Source organism: Hylobates moloch, unplaced genomic scaffold, assembly GCF_009828535.3.
Source record: "Hylobates moloch isolate HMO894 unplaced genomic scaffold, HMol_V3 SCAFFOLD_17, whole genome shotgun sequence".
Taxonomy (NCBI): Eukaryota; Metazoa; Chordata; class Mammalia; order Primates; family Hylobatidae; genus Hylobates; species Hylobates moloch.
In genome coordinates this window covers 3,918,437-3,931,249 of record NW_026652292.1, presented here as the reverse complement: position 1 = coordinate 3,931,249, position 12,813 = coordinate 3,918,437, and positions in this window count along the sequence as shown.

The window sequence follows — 12,813 nt, the reverse complement described above, 5'->3', positions numbered from 1 at the left end:
CAGAGGAATTTCTTGTATACTAGATCTCCCTAGGCAGATCAAGGTGAGGATTAATTCGCTTCTCAAAACAAACCTTTACAGTGGGGGAAACGCAGAGATATTGAGTAACTTGCTCAGTGTCACTCAGCTTTCATGTTGTGGAACTGGAGTTGGAACCAGACATTCTAGCTCTCATAGCCAAATCTCAACCCCGATACCTGAAGTATGCCTGGCTCTTCAGTGTGGCTGGCAGCAGATCCACTCCCTATGGTTACACTGAGTGCTGTCCTGTGTAATGGGGGATTATAATACCACGGTTGTTGCAAGAATTAAATGATGCAATTGTTTAATATCACACATGCTTTCTACTGTTTGTGAGTTGGGGGCAGGGTGTGTGTGTGTGTGTGTGTGTGTGTTTGTGTTGCTCATGTGTCTCTAATCCTAGAATTACCATATAGTCTTCATTGTAGTAGAAGCTCAATAAATAGAAACAATTTAAACATGGTGTTTAAAGTGTTCTTGAAGAATAACTTTAATCATTTAAAAATCTCATTATTATCTTTATTAAAATTGTTATTTGCATATTCATTGTACCCCTATTTCTGTTACAAGACCATGAGATTATTTAGTTAAGAGATGGTAATTTACCAATTTTTATACTCTCTAGTTCAATGTGTCTTACACAGTGTGCACCAAATAAATATTGGCCAAATGCAATTAAGTCGCCTTTTACTGCAGGGCATTGTAATTCTTTGTTCATTTTGGAAGTGTTGAATTAAAGACAGGACTTGTTTTGCAGACTTAATATTAATGAGGTATCTGTAACAATGAGTCAAATTTACCCTCAAGCTGTCTTTTTCCCAAGTGTCATATACACCGGGGAGGAAACAGCTGAACCATACCTGGCTTTCTCTGAGGACTCCCTAGTCCAGCGATGCCTTGTGAAAACGGGCAGTGCAATGTGAAATAGACTGTATTTCAGGAAGAAGGGACAAACATTGAAGGGCATTTCATAACTGCAGATGCAGATGAGAAATCAGAAACAAACACAGATGGAAAACATTTATTAATAACAGTTTCAAGATCAGCGACCGACCTCCTCCTGAAATAGTAGTGCAGAGAGCAGGTGTAAAATGTCTTACTTTCACTCCACATTTTTGTTAGATTAAAATCTTTAATGTTTGCTTTCACCGTGGCTCCTCTTAAAGACATGAGCACAAGGAAATAGCATGTTTTGTGATGTCAAAGGCTGCTATTAACTAGATAAAGCCAGTTGCAGACCTTATGAGTCCAGTCTTGTCTCTTGGCAAGCCTTCTATCTCAGCAGGAGAAAATCTGAACTCTTCTCACCTCTCTTTGATTTCCAAGTCAAGCAGGGTTTATGTGTAAGCCCTCTGGCATCAAGCTGAAGTGCAGGGGCCTGTATCTGTAGCGAGGGTTAAAACAAGACAGGTCTTTACATTGATTGGACTGCTGGAATGAGTTTGTGTGTGCCTGTGTATGTGTGTTCCTGTGTGTGACCTCACAAAGCCCTGCCTAGTGTTCCCCTGTTGGGACATCCCATGTTCATTACCCACATAGACCCACATCGAGTAGGTGCACTTCATTATACAAATGATGTTGATGTCAGCAAACTCAAAAGCACAAAGAGAAGCAAACATGATAAAGGGGCTGAAAGGATTGATTTATGAGAAAGAATAAAAAGAAGCGTAGATAATAGTGAATCACATTTTGTCTGGCTTACGTAATGCTTTTGGGGAATTCTAAACAGGAGCTCAGAGAAAAAAATACCTGGAAAACAATGAAAGGGCTGAATCTTAATGAGCAGGAAAAATTAGGAGAACACGAAAAGAAATATCCAAAAAGTCGGTTAGATTAAGTGGGGAAACCTCCCCTTTGATGCTTTGATTTCGGAAGGAACACAGGCATTGCTGGAGGACCTGGTAGAAGACTCGTAACAGGGTATTATTTTAGGTAAAAGTGAATGAACCCTGTACATTTACATTGCAAAAGGCCTACTGGGAAATAAGTAAGTGATGGATGTAAATCCTAGCACATGCTAGAATCTGAATTATCTAAGGAGTTGGAACCTTCACACGTTAAATCTGATAGGGGAGCTCTCAGCAGACAGTGTGCTGGGATCTGAGTGAATCGCTGTGGCCTGTGAGGGGCTATCAGTATCATTTCCCTTTCTATATACTTGGCTCCACACTTGATTATAGAGGATAACTATCTGACAGTCTGACCCCTGGGAATAAAGTAAATATCAACTGGGGCTTGATATTTGCTGAGATTGGGAAACAAAGGAAAAACCCATTTACCTATTGACGTGAAATGCCAAGTGAACACAAGTGCTTCCATTCAATGAAAGTTGATGACGCTTTGCAGTAATTTCTCATAATTTTTCCCTAAAGAGCTTTGCCTTTGCCCTATTTTTCAGACTCCTTCCTGTGAGCTGAGTCAGGTGCAAACTTGTTTTTCCTGGCCAGGTACCCACTGCAACTAATGGTGACATGGCCGGTGACCAATCTCCAAACAACAAATAGGAAAGTGTAGGTACACTGTGGCTGTAGCCATGCTGGGGAATCGATTTGTAACTACATACCCTAGACACGATGATAACTACATTAGATTTTACGTGTTTTAGACTTAAAATGTTTGATTAGCAGTGTGCAAATATGTGTGTGTGTCCATTGGGGAGAAGGTCATTACATTATTTCAAAGACAGGAGATTACAGACAGGATTAAAGAGGTTATATTATGAGTCAGAGACAGGAGACTGTAGACTGGTGTAATTTTGGGGAATTTGGGATATTTTGACATATTCATTGTAATTAAACACACCACATATTGCAAAGTCTGGAAGTGAGATAAAGACGAGAAAAAGTGTATTTTATCGCTAACATAAAAACCATCACTAAACTTCCTTCCCAGGTAATAATTACACTTTTGATTTGGAAGAAGTATAATTAATTTGAGATCCTCCAATTTGTATCAAGTGTCCCCTTAATACAATAAACATATATTTCTTAAAATAACCCATTTCACAGCACTCACTTCAATCAGAAACCACATACCAATTTCCTATGTTGCAATCCTTTTCAGAAACCGGTTTCATGGGACATTTTCTTCCTCATGCTGGGCAGCTCCCCGAGGCAAGACTAGTACCTGGTGAAATGCTCCTGTTTCCGTCCTTCTTGGAAGTAGTTATAGGATGATTTCCCTGCAATTTACTTACCGGGGCAATGGTGATTTTTAAATATTGTCTTTTCCTAGTTAATACCATCAAAGTGACTAAACTCTTTGGTCTGACTTTACATTTACTTCACTGTGAGTTCAGCACTGTTTCCTCCGAGGTCAGGGGAATCAGGAGCCCCCCTCTCCTGGCCTCTGCTGATATTTTCAGGGTTTCTCCCCTCGCCTTGCTCCTCCCTGCCTCCTACTTAGCCTCTGTCTACCCCTCATTACCCATCCTCTCCGCAGGCTTTCCTCCCGACTCTGTTACTCTCATGATAAGCAGATACATCACCTTTTAGTGAGGATGAGGCCAGTCCTAAATTGGTGAATTGGGAAGATTATCCAAATGTTCTTTTTTATTCACAGACTACAAGGGATATCAACTTTATTTTTTCTGTACCAAACAGAGGAATAGTTATGACCCTAAATACAGTGGTAAAAAAAAAAAAAATAATTGTGTATATCGAAGAACCACTTTTTCCAAACATGACTCTGAAAAATGACAAAGTAGTTGAAGATCATTTTTCAGGAGATTCTCACTTCGTTGATAGCAAACCTGAATATTTTAAACCAAGTGGGTGATGCAAGAAAGCGAGGGAATGCTGTATGAATAATCTAATGACGCTATAAGAGAAGGAATATTTGTTCTTAAGGAAAGGTTAGTCAAAGAGCGCCTTGCCCACAAATTATACATCGGGGAGGCAGTCTTCCACCCATGCTGGCGGGCTCATCTATCAGACACATTTTGACAGACAACACAATTACACAGTGTCTCATTATTGACAGCCACATCGCCTCAGCACAAGACAGCAAGAGTGAAACTCCCACAAGTTTTTCTTCCGTCTTGCTGAGAAGGAAAATGCCAGCCTCCTTGGCGTTTTGTTTCTATCACTTTGTTTAATTGCTCACCGACAGGGCAGAGACTGTAGGTACTTTACCCAGAAGGTGTGGTTTAGCACCATAGCATGACATGCCCATGAGATCAAGGGTGTCTGCCTTGCATGTACCTTTGGAAACGATGCCATGTGTCTAATGAGTGTGGACACCACGCCGGATCCTATTGCATATCGGGTTTACAGCTGAACTGATACAACTTGGGGAAGCAGGAGTCCTCTAACACCAGCCCTTCCTACAGAGAAAGGCCCAACGCCCCTGCAAGCTCTGACACGGGCAGAGACAAGGGGCCCTAAACAAAGGCGTGTTCCCTCAGCCTCAGCTGGAGACAAGGTGCCCGGAGCCGCCTCGCCTCCCGGAGAGAGGCCTGGAGCAGCAGGTGGCAGCATTGTCACAGACCTGAGGCCAGCCTGGGCTGCAGGGACACCGTCCGTCCGGCAGGAAGTTTTGCATGTGGAGGGTACTTCGACCTTTTGTGGATTTATTGTTACCTCCTTGAGGGCTCCATTGTTCGCCTGCCACTAAATCCAGTCATTAGAGTCGCCCAGCGCTTGGGGTCGACTTGTCTGAATGACTTGCCTGGGTCACTGTTTTGACTGCGCGACATAACCTGCGTTCTTTCTCCTCGATTCTGCCAGACTGAGGTCTTGGGACCACAGAGAAGCCGTGAACGTCTGTCTCTCGGAGCTTAAAAAAAAAAAATAACGCAAACAACAACGGCAAAGTGGGGTGGAAGAGAGAGAAGGAAGCGGGAGAAGAAATAGTGGGAAATCCAATGTAATGTCCTCTTTTCCTCTTTAATGTGGAGAGTAAGATAACTCCATGTAGGTCGGAAACAGATTTTTCTCTCCTTCGTCTTCCTTCTTTAATCTCTTTATTAAGTAGTGATGGAGATGGAAGGCATTTGGTTCCTACTTTTCATCTGACTCTGGGTCAGGTTCAGCCCACAGAAGCCGGGACGTGGAAGGCGCGGCTGAGTTTCCCTTCACACCATTAAGGAAAAGAATAGGCCTGATCTAACCAGTTCCACTGATTTCAGGGGAAACCGGGTCTTTTTCCTCCTTCCAGCTTACCAAGCCACCAGCACGAGACAGAAAGAGAACGCATCTTAAATAAAACGGGAGCGTGAGCATGTGCCAGGCTAAACTCACACGTGCAGGGAGGGACTAAAGTGGTCTCTCCTCACGGCGGCAGGCAGCGCGCTGGCTTTACCTGCAAGCGTGACCCAATTAGGCTTTGATATTGAATTGCACTGGTGACATAAAATGCAATTTTTTCTGTCTTATTGTTTTTGCTCCCCGTACTAATGCACGCACAGGACATTTCCAGTCCTGATTCAACATTTTCCTGTCTCTACAATGCCATCATGCACACATTCTAACTATCTGTCTGTCTGTCTCGCTCTCAGCATGTGCACACGCACACAGAGACACACATGCTTTCTTGCCCTCTCTATCTGAGTAAATTAGTAGTGATTTCTTATATCTGTTTAATAGTTCACAAGAAAACCTCCTTCCATTAGAAGTACATCCAGCTGCCACAATGGGGGCCAAAAACTGACACCACTGAATTGCAGAGGCAGGTTATGTTTAAAATGATGCCAGATTGAAGGACTAGGATTCATTAAATCGGGCAGAGTTTCTCATTAAATGTGGATTGACAGTCAGAAGTAACTGTCATTTGTGGCTTTTTTATAGTCCCCCTACTCGATAATTTTTTTTGCAGTAGTGATATTATCTTTAGAATAAAATAGTAAAATTGTGACTATCCAGAGACTGGTAGATGCCTGCTTTGTATAAAAACAGCAGTTTGCTCCTTCTGCCTTCCTAGTCTCTCTGTGAGAAGAAGGACTCGAAGAACAGTTAAGCCCAATCAGGAGGCTAGTCACTAATATGCCCACTATAAGTCAAAATAATAGATAAAATAGACCCCCTGCTACCTGTAATATATCTGGAAATTAATTACAAAGAAATTTACAGCAAGGGATTTTCATTCTATTAGCATTTAATTCATGCGTGTATTTCACTGTAACTACAGCCAATAAATCCTTTATGGAAAATTCCTCTTAATATGACTATGGAAGAGGGGTGAAAAAATTAACATCTTTTTATGCTCAGAAAAGTGACTTGATGAAGGAAAAAGACACACTCATTACAAAAATATCATTTTTCCTCAAAGATCTGAGGCCCCTAGGTGACACTGTTTTGCATCTTAACATAAAATATGTAATTCAGAACCTTCTGGTGTTAACAGATAGCGCCAGAGTACTCTGCCCTGGGCAGTTTGCAAAGATGCAAGATAGTCACGCCTTGAGGTATGTAAAGAAAATATTTCTTCCATAAATGCGGGATCCTGATTGCCAATGAGCAGATATTCTGGAAAGCACTGTCAATATAAAATGTCATCTATAGGCAAAGATGCTTTCCTTAATTAAAAAAAATTATGTATATGCATCTTTGTGTGTATACACATGCACACACACACATATATATTTACATATTCAAAAATGTATATGAATGATGAAAAAAGCTGTAGGAAATACTCTTTCAAAAATAAATGCAGCCTTCCAAAGAACAACCCGAAGGATCTACTTGTTACTTGGAGATATTTTACCAAGAAAAGGCATCCATGAATCTGTGCCCTGTTTTGGTTCACCTTTCTATTTATTCACTTCCTTAAATGGATCTCTAATAATCATTAAGTGTCATGAGAGGCATACTCCTTTCTGGGCAAAGCCTTCTTCCTTTTATACGCCTACTTTCTGGAAGGAACAGTTCAATTTACAATAAACTGATTTTTTGCTCACGGTCTCATTTCTTCATTCTGTCAGAAGCTTGGATTTCTCTCTTAAGGTAGATTCTCGAAGGCCCCTTGAGCTACTATGAATGTGAAAGCGCTTTCTCCGGGAAGCTTTTTCTCATTCGTTTTTCTCATTCTTTCAGTGAGAATTCGTTTCAGAGGGCTGCTTTGTAGCCTTTGTGTATAAATACAGATAGACATAGATAGGGAAGGAATAGATACAGATCCAGATATAGATATGCCTGTGCTTAGAGGCTCTCAGTGTCACCTTCCCTCTGATTTGCATGCCTGCCTCTCTTCCCCTAGGGCAGGTAGAGATGTTCTGGTGCTTTCTGTGTATCACTGACTTCCCTTGTCAGGCACTTTAAAAAATAAATGATTGGAAATTTATAGAAAAAAAATCACCTTTGTCCTTGGATCGTAAAGTATTACTTGAACATTCTGTCTGAGCATAGCATAAACCGTAGTAACATGTGCAATTTTAAATCAACAGTATCTTCATGATCTTGACATTCGTAATCCTGCAAATCAAGTCAAGATCGCAAACAATATCCTCTTTAAGTTACTTAAAAAGTTTTGAATTCTTACTGCATAAAAGAACCCAGAATACCTAAAAATATGTTAGCCAAGTAAACTTTGTGAAAAAAAAATTATTTAAAAGAATGTGACTGAATGCCTGAACAATTCTGCAGCTTAATTCAAAAGGATATGGAAAATTGAAGATGCCCACAGAATTTATCATGGTTTTTTGTCCATAATGGATGTTTTTGGGGGAATATAGTCCACATGCAAAAGCCAAGCTGTGAATTAAATATGTTCATTAAACATTGCCATTTTTAAATTTATGTGATTCAATAATAGATGAGATTTATATGTATGATAATACTGTCATTTTTAATTAATGGGAAAAGAGATTGTTTATTAAATACAACTGAGAAAACTGGATTGCCATCTAAAAAGATACAGATTAAATAGCTCAGATTTTGCAGTGTATTCTCTAACTACAATGAATTAAATTAGAAATCAATATCAGATACCTGAAAAATGCCACAAAATTTGGAAAATAAGCAACATACTTTAAAATAATCTCTGTGTCAAAAAGGCCATCCCAAGGGAAATTGGAAAATCTTTAAAAATAAAGTACATTGAAAGCACGTCATAAAAAATGTATAGGATGTAGACAAAGTAGTACTTTGAGGAAAATGTATAGCATTAAAGACTTAAGTCAAAAATAAGAAAGGTCTCAAGTCAATTGCTAGAACTTTCACATCAAAAAATCAGACAGAAAAAGAAAATTAAAACTAAATTAAGCATAAAGAAAAAAATAATAAATATAGCAGCAGAAATCAATAGAATTGAAAACAAAATAAAGCAGAAAACATTCAGTGGAATCAAAGCAGATTACTTTTGAAAGATCAATGAAATTCATTAACTTTTAACCAGACTTTTCAGGAAAAAAAGACAAATTATTAATATTAGAAGTGAGAGAAGTGACATCACTAGAGATTCTGCAGATATAAAAATGATAATAAGAAAATATTTGTAAACATAAGCAAAAGAAGTGATGGCATAAATTTTGTGAATGATACAAACTAGCAAAGCTCATTCAAGAAGAAATAAATTCCCAGAATAGTATAATTCTATTAAAGAAATTAAACTTATTTTAAAATATTCTCACAAACTCTGGACCCACATATCTTTACTGGAAAATTCTATCAAGCATTTCATGAAGACATAATATCAATTCTATAGAACCTCTTCCAGAAAATACAAGATAGTGAACACTTCTCGAGTTATTTTATGAGTCCAATATTATACTAGTATTAAAACTAAATAAAAGTATTACAAGAAAAGAAAAATATAGACTAACAACCCTCATAAACATGGTCACAAAAATATTTAACATAATAAAAGCAAATAAAATCAAGCAATAGATAAAAATGATAATGTCATAATTGAGTATGAGTCATATTTTCAACATTTGTAAATCAAGCAATGTAATTTTCTATGTCAAGATGTTAGAGGAGAAAACCTATATAATCACTTCCATGGAGGTAGAGTAAAATGGACAAAATCCAACACGCATTCCTGATAAAAACTCAGGAAACTAGCTGAAAAAGAACACTAACCTGACCTCACAAGGGTCACCTCCAAAAAATAAAAAATAAAAAAAACACAGTTAATACCATATTAATGGTGAAAGACTGCATATTAATGTAGAAAGACCCCTAAGATTGAGAATAAAGCAAAGATGTTCTCTCCTACCACTCCTATTCAATATCTGAATTAATTTTCTATTGCTGCTGCAAAAAATTACCACAAACTTAGTGACTTGACACAACCTGTATTTATTATTTTATATGTCTGTGAGTCGGAAGTTTGAGATACTTCTTACTGAGCTGCAATCGAAGGGTCACCAGGCTGTGTTTCTCACTGAAAGTCATAGGGGATAATGCATTTGTTGCTCATTCCATTACTTGGCAGAATTCAGGTCAGGAGCGAGCTCCCATTTTCTCGCTGGCTGTGCACGGTGGGCCATTCCCACACTCAGGGGTTCCGATCCTTCTTTCTCCATGCTCAAAGCTATCAATGGTGAGCCAAATCCCCCTCACCTGCTGGATCTCTTCTCTTTGTTCATCCTTCTCACTTGTGTAATCCTACCTGAAAGGACTCCTCATTTTTAAGAACTCATGTGATTAAATTAGGTCCATGTGGATAATTCAGGATAATCTTATTGTCTCGAGGATAATCCTATTGTCCATATTCCTATACACTCCAGCAAAGTCACTTTTACCACTCACATATTTACAAGTTCTGGGGATGAGGGTGTGAACATCTTTTTCTTTCTGCGGGTTGGGAGCATTACTCTGCTTACCACAATATAGTGAAGGAACTCTAGTACAAGAAACTAGAAAAGAAAAACCATGAGAAATACAGAATATTGAAAGAAAGAAAGAAAATTGTCTGTACATGGACTGTATGGTTACCGGTGTCAGATGTTCAAAGCATGCACAAAAAAGCACTCCCTGATATAATACATGAGTTCAACAATATTGCTGCATCAAAAGTCAATATACAAAAATTAATTGTATTTTTGTACAGTGGCAATCCACAATTAGTAATTTAAAACATATACAACTTGTAATAACACCAAAAAAAACTGGAAATATTTATGTCTAGATCTAAGAAAATTTGTTTAAGATTTGTCTGATGCAAATTATAAACTTTGGACAGAAAAGTCAAAGAAAGACTAAATTAAAAACAGAGTGTTTATGAATTGGAAATCTGAATTTTGTTAAGATGTCAATTTCCCCAAATTACAAATTTGAAACAATTCTAGCCAAATCCCTGCAGACATTTTTGTTGAAAACAATAGCCAATTGTAAATTTTATATGGAGATCCAATATATCCATAACTGAAGTCTCCAAAATTACAAGATAAAACAATGAAACAAAAGCAAATTTTCCTTTCTGGAAGAAGGGACTTCCCAGACTTTATAAAATCTGAAATCTTTCCCTTATTCTGACACAGAGAAAGAGATGACCTCCTGTATATCTGCCATCTCAAAAACTTTTTTTGTGAAATGAGATTTAAAATTATGTTTTCAAAGTGCACCTTTTGAGGCCAGGAAAAATTCACCTAAAAATTGAGATCTATCTTGACAAAATTATTGTGTTTCACACACAAAAACTAAGAAATTTTTTTCTGAATGCTTACATAAACTACCAGATAAGAAATTTCAGCCAATCAAGAGATGATTATGGAAATTACACCTTCAAAAATCTTCTGTCAACCTAGAATGTATGAAGCAAAGACTACAATCACTAGTCAGGGAGGGTGAACAGAATGAGATGTTTCACAAGGAGGCTACTAGCAAAGATTGCAAGAAAAGAGAAAATGATATAATGTTATGCATACTATACGCCTTAAGAATATCATAAAGATATTTAACACAATAATGATAATGCGGAAAAAGGTAACATTATTGACTAAAATTGATGCTGATAAAGGGCAATGAAGAGAAAGGAAAATGGTAACTTTATCACTGCTTTAATGGGGGGACTATTAGAAACTGCCTAAGTAATGAAAGGATGAAAGGTACTATATAAAGTTACAATTATAAATCATCACTACAACAACAACAGAAATGCAAGCTCTCTTAAATGTCAGAAAACAATGCACAAAAAATGCACTAAGAAAACTGAACACAAATTAAAGATTTTTAAAACTTCTATGAACATAGAACATACCTAAAATAATATGGCAAAGCTGAGACCAAACCGATTTCTCATCTCAAGAAATGTATATAAGCACATTTTAAAATTCAGTTGCAAAGTAAATTGCAAATTTAGGTTATTCAGTGGGACATTACTAGAACAATGTGATTCCATAAAGATGAGAAAACTGATGAATAGGCAAAGCTAGGCCAGCAAAGAGAAACAAAGCAGGGAACACGATCTTCCTATCAGACAAAACAAGCAGTAATTTAGCTATAACCATTAAACAAGACCAAAATTAAAAAAAGGAAATTATAATATAAAAATGAACTGTTGACCAATAAAATGTAGCAGCTCTGAACTCTACACATGAAATAGCATAATAACTCTATTCATGAAGCAGAAGCTTCAGGGACTGCAAGAAGAAACAGAAGCAACTTGAGTTGTGATCACTTCAATTCATTTATCTACATCCACGACAGATCAAGTTTTAAGTAAGAATGTGTAAAATCCCAATAATATAATTAATAAAGGAAATTAGCTTTGTATAGAACAAATGCTATGTCCTGAAAATAGAGAAGATATCTGGTTTATGCGATCATGGAATGGTCACTAAAATTGCCCATCTAATAGAACACAAGTTAAACACGAGAATTTGCAATACTTCTTGTGTTTCATTATTGAGTATAATTCTGTCTTTGGAATAGAGGTAGACACATTTTATCAGTTAGAAAATGGTCACCTGTTCTCGATTTGTTATTTTTTCTAACATCATGAATGGTTGTTGAATGTTTCCAAATGCCTGTCTGCACCTATGGAAATGAGTATAAATTTTTTTCTTTAAATATTTTAATAGTATGAATTAGATCAATAGAGTTCCTAAAGATAAACTGTCCTGATATCTGAAATAAGCTCTATTTGATTATTAAATGATGATTTTTATAGTGCTTTTTAACTATGTTTACTCATTTTTCATTTAGGATATTGCACTCACATTTATCCAGTGAGATTGCTGATACCTTTGGGTGTGAAATCATTTATCTGATGATCATCATTCTCATTATCATCAACATCATTTAACAATAGCTAATGCAATTATAATAAAACAGAGATGTATAACTTAGAAAAGATAACTCTATTACTATATGATAATAGAGCTTCTTGAAAAAAATAAGAAAATCAACTAAACACTGTTGCAAACAATATTACAATTCAAAAGTTGTGCAATGTAGATAATTAGCAAGCATAAATAGCTCTGATGCAGTTAAATTCCTGATGTAAAATAACAAACCCCAAATATAAGATGATTTGGAATAAATTGAAGAGAAAATAAGCCACATTTACTTGAAGTGGACTTTCAAAAGTTGTTGAAGGGCACAAAAATGAACTGAATATATGAAAAGAAGTACCAAGTTCTTGAATAAGAATACTCAAAACTAAAGCTATATGAAATGCCTGTAATTCATTTAACAAATTTCACATAATGCCAATAAAAATATATCAACAGATATTTTAGGAGAAATATGACCAGTTGATCCCAAGGCTCACGTTGAAGATAAGATTCAGGAATACTCTAAATGGAAAAACAATGGAAGGTGAAACACACGACAAAATTATCATTATTAAAATAGTGTGATATTGGCACATGAAGAGATAGAACCAAAGAAATGCACTGAAATGCACTGG